Raw genomic sequence first — 8,163 nt, 5'->3', positions numbered from 1 at the left:
TGGCTGATAGCCAGGTCCGCCTGCTATGACATTGATGGTACCCTTTCCTTTCTTCTTTGGGTCCTCCTTGGATCTATCATCTTCCTTTCCTTCTGTTTGGATGAACCGATCCAACTTTCCTCTTTCAATGAGTCGCTCAATTTCTCGAGCTAACTCCCAGCAAGCGTCTGTATCATGGCCATTTTTCCTGTGATACTTGCAATAATTTTTAGGATTCTTTCCTTTATTGGTGTACTCCCCTCCTTTTGGCTCGGGGTATGAAATGCTCCGTTTGTGTTGACTATTCTCGATCCACATAAGAACCTCGCTCTTAGAAGCATTGAGAGGTGTGAAGGAAGTGACGAACGTCGATTTGTTCCTAGAATCCCTTCGTTTGCTCCGAGAAGAAGAATCTTGACGTTTGTCTCTGTCCCGATCTCGGGGACGAGATTCGCCTTTGTCTTTTTTTGGTGATGATGGAGAACCTCGGCGAATATCGTCAACCTCTATAAAGTCTTTGCAACGCTCCATCAACTCTGCCATGCTGGTAGGCTTTTTGCGGATGAGGTCCTCTTGTAAACTTTTACATGTAGTGTTTCTCACAAAACATTCCACAGCTACGGAGATATCGACATCAACTATTTGTATACACAACTGGTTGAAAGTGTCCACATAATCTCGGAGGGGCTCATTCGCCTTTTGCTTTAATTCGAAAAGCTTTCCGGATTTCACCACTGCAGGGATGCATCCAGCAAATTTTGCACAAAATTCCCTGCTCAACTGATCAAAGCTGTTTATTGAGCCTGGAGGTAAAGATTGAAACCACAAATAAGCTGGACCTCCTAGTGTGGTGACAAACATTTTGCAAATCACGGGTTCAGTAGCTCTATTGAGTCTGGCTAAGATTTGATATTTTCGAATATGAGCCTCCGGATTATCTTTGCCTGTGTATATCGCAAGGTTGGGAATCTTGAAAGCTCTGTCGGTTTCCTCTGCCTCGATCCAGGCTGCAAAAGGCGAATCCCTATTGGCGAATGGATTATGCCTAGCATTTTCTTCGTTCATTTGGAGTACTAGGGCCCTCACCCTATCATCAAAATTCTTCGGATCCGCCCTGGGGCGACCCCTTCGTGGCGATCTACTTGGAGAAGAAGAAGAAGAAGAACTTGACTCAGACGATGGATCTGATGGCGAATGTCTTCCTATATTACCACGTCCGTTCCCTCCCCTTCCTCCCCCATCTCCTCCACTACCCCCTCTGCCTGGTGGAGTTGGACCATTTCCTCCTTGCTGGCCTCCTGACGAGGTGTGTCCAACAGTTCCCGAAGATGGATGCGGCGGTGGTCCACCTATATGAGATGTTATTTCTGGCCTTTTACTTCTTCTACGACCAGTAGATGGAGGAGATCTACCACGGCGTGGGGATCCTACTTGCTTATTTTTATTCTTTTTACGCATGGGCTCCTTGAATCCGCCAAGAGACGAATTTGTCCGCGGACGCCTGGGTACATTTGGTCCATCGAGACTAAACCTTGGAACCCCCGATCCGCCAGGTGGGACCGTATCATTCCTTCGACTTCCCTCGCCAGGAAATAACTCCCTGTTAACCTGTCGTCCGTCACCTGGTGCCGTAGTGGTTATTATGGAATCAATATTATGAGCTTGAAGGAATGAAGAGCCATGGGCACCCGGTCCCAAACCAAAGTTTAAAGGAGGTAAGGATGAGACAGATGTCGTAGATATTGTACTCCAACGCGGAGGGATAGTCATGGATGCCCGTAGGCGGTTCCCTATCTCAAGCCCATATCGTGCCTCAATATCCTGAACACACATATCGATGAAAGAGGCAGTGGGCATATTTCCATCAATATTTATTGTAGGAGCAGTTGTGTTTATGCGTCCAGCACTAGATGGTGTAATTATCAGTGATTCAATCCCAGAGGAGGGATTTGGTCCTTCATCGGTCATGATGTTTCACTGTGAACGAAAAAATCCTTTATTTGATCAAGGATTCCACCTTCACCGCACCAATTGATAACACAAGAGAAACTTCTGATCGGATCACGTCCCTGTGAGGCGCCGTTGGGATCGGCCGGGGACCCTCCGATGCCAAAGTCAGTAGAATATAGGGAGAATAAACTATATTGACGAAGCTTAGAGAATATAAAAGTAAGTGTACCTTGATAGCATGGAAAGGTAGGCTATATATAGTTGAGGAATTCGTAACCCCTAGGTAACTAGAAAGCCTCCATTAATGCTCATTTAATGGCGGTTACAAGTTACTCTTAATTTGGCGGTTTGAGACTATTTAATGATTCATTTAATAATCATTTATGGCCGAGACGGCGGCCAGCCGTTATCTAGGTAAATGGAGAGATTCGCCTAAGAGATCCGCCGACGGATCTCTTAGAGCTGATCTAGGATGATCCGCCAGACGGCTTCCTTTGCTACGTGGCATATCTTAAGGTAATTACCCCTTTTGGTCCTTATGATAATATCCTAATGTTATCAAACGTGTGATTGCTTCTTTTATGACTTGTAGCAGTGGCCATCCCATATACATAGTTGTGGGATTGAAGTTAGAGCCGCATTCTATATAGGCTAGTTTATATCTCTGGGCCCTGGTATAGTTTTGGCAATGACCAGCATATTTCTGGCTACAATAGATAGCTTAGACGGGAACTTTTATGACTTGGAGTTCTTATCTGCACACTCAAGATCATGATTTTGTTTCATTCCTAATAAATTTTGTTTTCACGTGAGTGCAACATGAATATTTTCTACTGAGGCCTGATATTAATATGCTTTTAGCCCTTTTAATTAAGGTTTCTAAGGTTGTGTTTGTGTCATGACAACATATTTAAGTGATAAGGTCAGGATCAATTATATGTAATTGATGCCAAGCCTACTTGTAGTTCTTAGCCATATACCATAAATCCCGAATTATGTAGTTTTTTTTCTTCTGTTTAAAAATCAGGCCAGGTTAAGAAAAAGTTATATGTATGCTGATGTTCTTCTAGTTTCATACATTTCCCTCATGTTATATTTTATTAGAGAATCTAGTTAACTATGCCTCGCTATTACCTCCTTAAAGAGACTTCCAAATTTAAGTAGGAATTTCACAATTGTTATATGCATTCTTTATCTTCTTGTTTGGAACTTTTTTAAATTCTGATATACTAATCTATTATTAAGTGTTATAATATGATTTTCTTGAAATAGAGTACTGAGATTAACATGTGTTTGTGTTTGTGTATATATATATATCACATTTGTGTAATAGTCGACTGCATTAGTTATATATATATATATATTTTGGCTTTTCATTCACAAAGTTGATCTGATCTGAAGTTCGGATTTTCTTGATCCAATTTATGATAATCGGTATGGATTTGCCTATTAGTTGTTATGCTTCATGTATATTAAGTTGATGATTTATTTTTTTTACTTAATAATTGCTGTACAGAGTGGACAAGGGCCAGACCGTCAAATTATCTTATATTCATGCGGTAAATCCATGGCATTCAGTTGCTGCTGAAATGAGTCATAGGTTATCCACCTACGAGAACAGTTTTACCATTGGAAGCTCTTACACGGTGGATCCACTCACAATGGTAAAAACACGGTTTTCGGACAATGGCAAAGTTGGGAGTCACTGACTCCTTTATTAATTAAAATCTATTACGCTAAACCAGAATTCGAACTCGACAACTCGAGGGAAACCATAATTCGAACTCGACAACTCGAGGGAAATCAACTTAATTATAGAAAGATATAATTATGTAGTTTCTGTGTTGTCATAACTAAGGAGGGTGCCATCTTTATTCGAATCATGTTCAATGAATTAATGAATTAATTAAGTGGGTTTGTTTTTCAGGTGGTGAAGCATGGAATTGAAACAGAGTTGTTAGACAGAGTAGAGAGGATGACAAAGGGACATTACCAGAAATGTATGGAGCAGAGATTCAAGGAAATGGTAGCAAGTAAAGGGCTTGATGCTGTCGAAACTGAGATCAAAGATATGGATTGGGAAAGTAGCTTCCATATCCGCCATCTTCCCCAATCTAATATTTCTGAAATTCCTGATCTCGCTCATGAATACAGGAAATTGATGAAGGAATTTGCAGGGAAGTTAGAGAAACTAGCAGAGGAAGTTCTAGATTTGTTATGTGAGAATCTTGGACTTGAAAAGGGGTATCTGAAAAAAGCATTTAATGGATCAAAAGGTCCAACCTTTGGCACTAAAGTTAGCAACTACCTGCCATGCCCAAAGCTAGAGCTTATAAAGGGACTGAGCACACACAGATGCTGGTGGTATCATCTTGCTTTTCCAGGATGACAAAGTGAGTGGGCCAATGGATTGATGTCCCACCTATGCGCCACTCCATTGTTATCAATCTTGGAGACCAACTAAAGGTAGTATATCCATATCTGTTTTTGTATGCTTATTTCGACAAAAGGGTTATCTTCAAAGACTCTATGCATTTGGTTCCAAATATCACTCGTAATTTTAGCAATCACTCATAATTTCTGTGCATTTGGTTCCAAATATTAGCTCTCTGCAATCACTCATAATCACTAATTATTTCTCTTTATCGCTGTTTGGCAGATCATGATTTTTGTACATATCTAAGTATTAGTCTATCAGTCTCTTGTATTTAGTTGTAACTTTTTATTTTGTGCTTCAGACTCTTTGAGCACACTTCCACCAAAGTCTGTACAATTAACAAAACCATTTGCATTTCAACCTTGGATGAATTCAGAGGAAAACATTGGCAATCTTCTGATGGTATGTCCCTGGTTAATCTCTAGTTACTTCATGTGCTTGTCTGCTTATTTGATTTTCGATTAAGAGTTTTTATTTGACTATGTCCTTGAAAAAAAAAGATCATTACATTGTGCACTGCTATTAATTTATTAGTTGGTTCAACATTCATTACAGTTTCCCTATTTCAACGAAAAACCTTTTGCCTACAATTACGTCGGATTATTGTGGTAATATTTATGCTTGATTATATTTCAATATTAGAGCTCCATTCAATCCAAAATATATATATATTTTTTAAAAAATATCAATATTTTGCGTCGCGCGTGAAGAAGGAACGATACAAAGTGTACCAGATTAATCAGGAAGCTTGTGTCGCGCACCCTTGGAGCGCGTCACAAGAATTATCATATGTTGTGTCGCGCACTCTAGAAGCGCGTCACAAGAGTTATCGCTCTATTGTATCGCGCGCTTGACAAGTGCGACACAACAGATGAGTAGCTTGTGTCGCTCTCAAGAGCGATGTAAAGTTCTTGTGTCGCACCCCTGTTGTGTCGCACAAAAGTGCGACACAAGTAAGCATTTCTGTACTAGTGCAACAAAGGTAATTTAAAATAAAGTCCAAGTATTTTTTTATTTCTCCATTGTTTTGGTTTTACTGTGTCTTCAGATTTGATAATTCTGTTTTGTGCTGCTTTGAAGTTCATTCCTAGCATCATTATTGAATTTTGCTATGATCAATTCAAATCTCAACAAAATTGTCCTCTTATCACTCTTATTATACATCTTATACTTTCCTCAATCATTTTGCCTCAATGCATGATTTAATGTTAATTTTATTGGTGTTATCTGTTGTTTTTTTAACCGGCTTAAAATTGGTTGTAAGCCGGTTAACAAAAGAAATTTATATGCATATCGACATTCAAAACTAAATGTTTCCTCTTTTTCTTTTAGAATATGTAGTTTAAGTTAGTCAAAATTCACCTATAAATATGTTTTGTTAATAAATGGAATGTGAAAGGTACATAGCAGTCCAATTTCATAATGAAAATGCAACAAACATTTATCCTTCTATATACCTGACTAATTTATAATTTATATGTTTCTGCAGGTGATACTCAGATGTGTCTTTCCTTTCATTATATGTTTGCTACACTATTTGCTATTATTTACAATTATGGGTGTGTTCATTGAAAATTGATCATTAGTTTCCACTTTTTCTATTTCATGATATTAATATTTAAATATGTGATAATGATAAGTAACCAGGTTCATTTATGCTCATTTTATTTTTCTATTTTTTCTGGTTTCTTGTGTTATCATTTTTAAGGAATAACAAATAATTATAAATGTCTTTTATTTTCTATGTTGTAATCTATGAGTTTTGAAATAGAATTAGCTTGTTGAGTTTAATTTTCTTATGAGTTGATTCGTTTGTTTTACGTTATTTAAATTTTGATATAGATAAAATATTTTGTGCACTCTTGAGTGCGTAACACATTGATTTTATATTTCTTGCAGGAGGTTGAAACTCATGATACTAATGACGATGAAGTTTCTATCAAAGTGAATAATGAATATAATGAAGCAGAATCACTATCAGTAGGCAAACCTTGTGATATGGACTCTATTCATTCAAGAATGTGTCAAGAATGAATCCCTGTAGTTGGTATGGAGTTTGAAATAGAAAATAGTGCACATGATTTTTATAATCGATATGCATATAAATTCGGTTTCGGTACTAGGTTGAGTAAAGCACATACATCATCCACTGGCTTTGTGAGAGACATAATATTTGTTTGCTTAGCCGAAGGTAAACATGAAAAAAACAAGAGAAGTATATATGTCAAAGTTCATCGTGCAGAGACTAGATTTGGTTGTCAGGCAAGAATGAAGATTAGATATGATTCATCGGTTGAAAAGTATATTGTTTCAAAATTTGTTGCTAATCATACTCATTTGACTTCAACTCCTAGAAAGACACATCGATTTCGATCTCATAGAAAAATATCTCTAGCACAAAATGTTATGGCTGACATGGCTGAAGATTCAGGACTAGATCCAAAAGAAACTCTTGAGCTATTAAGTATACAAGCTGGTGGACGAGAGCATCTTGGATTTATTGCAGAAGACTATAGGAACTATTTACGTTCAAAGAGAACAAGAGAGATGAAGTCAGGGGATACAGGTGGTGTATTGGAATATCTACAAAAAAAATGCAATCATATGATCCTAGTTTTACATATGCTATACAAGTTGATGCAGATGATTTGATAACTAATATTTTCTGGGCTGATGCAAAGATGAAGGTAGACTATGATTACTTTGGTGATGTAGTATGTTTTGACACCACTTATAGGAAAAACAAAGAAGGAAGGCCATTTGCAATGTTTGTTGGTGTTAATAACCACAAGCAAACAATTATTTTTGGAGCTGCATTGTTATATGACGAGACCGCTGAAACTTTTATTTGGTTGTTTGACACTTTTGTGAATACAATGTCAGGGAAGAAACCGAAAAGCATATTGACCGACCAAGATCCTGCAATGGCTAAAGCTTTAGCCACACAATGGCCTGAATTATCATTCCCTATGAAGATATTAAAGGATGCAGCAAAAGTATATACACCGGCAGTATTTAAATGGTTCGAAGTTGAGTTACGTAAAGCTCATGATTGCACCTTTAAGTTGTTTAATGACATTGGAACTATGCAGATATATAAGGTGACTGCTCATGGAAAGTGTTTCCATCATATAGTGACATTTGATTCAGCTGATAATACTATCTCATGCAGTTGCAAGAAATTTGAATTTGCTATAATTTTGTGTTCACATGCTTTAAAGATTCTTTCAATTAATGATGTGAAAATCATTCCTAGCCAATACATTTCAAAGAGATGGAGAAAAGATATTAGGGATCAAGTATCGAATGTGTCTTATCCAAATACAAATGATGGTGATGATCGAAAAGGGAAAATGGCAAGGCATTATAGAGACTTGGCTCGATTACACACTGAATTGGCAACAATTGCTGCTGAATCTGATGAGGCTTATGAAATTGCTTCAAATGCTCTTCACAAAACTTTAGCTGATGTAAAGACACATTTAAGGACTTGTCAAAAACCTCCCGAAGACACCACAATGATTAATAATACTACACATGAGGTTGTTAATGATGAGTTTGGTGAACATATAGTGAAAGGAATAAAGGCTAAAGAAAGAATTTCTCGTAAAGAGGATTCTATCAGACCAAAGAATGCTCTAGAGAAACTTATCCAAAGTAAAAGATCTAAGAAAGATGTAGATACTTCACCAAGACACCAAAGGGAACCACAAATAGATTGTCCTAATGTGACATCTCAATGTGTTGATTCTATAAGAAGTTCTGTTTCACAAAATCAAATGAATGAACAGGTCTGA

At 37.6% G+C, this 8,163-nt stretch overlaps 1 pseudogene; it reads left to right on the top strand.

The window, feature by feature from the left end:
* Positions 1-2,401: 2,401 nt before the first annotated feature.
* Positions 2,402-6,400, top strand: LOC136217365 (1-aminocyclopropane-1-carboxylate oxidase 1-like; annotated as a pseudogene).
* Positions 6,401-8,163: the final 1,763 nt, after the last annotated feature.

Source organism: Euphorbia lathyris, chromosome 1, assembly GCF_963576675.1.
Source record: "Euphorbia lathyris chromosome 1, ddEupLath1.1, whole genome shotgun sequence".
Lineage (NCBI taxonomy): Eukaryota > Viridiplantae > Streptophyta > Magnoliopsida > Malpighiales > Euphorbiaceae > Euphorbia > Euphorbia lathyris.
The sequence above is the reverse complement of the archived record's forward strand: the minus strand, read 5'-3'. Positions and strand labels throughout refer to the sequence as shown.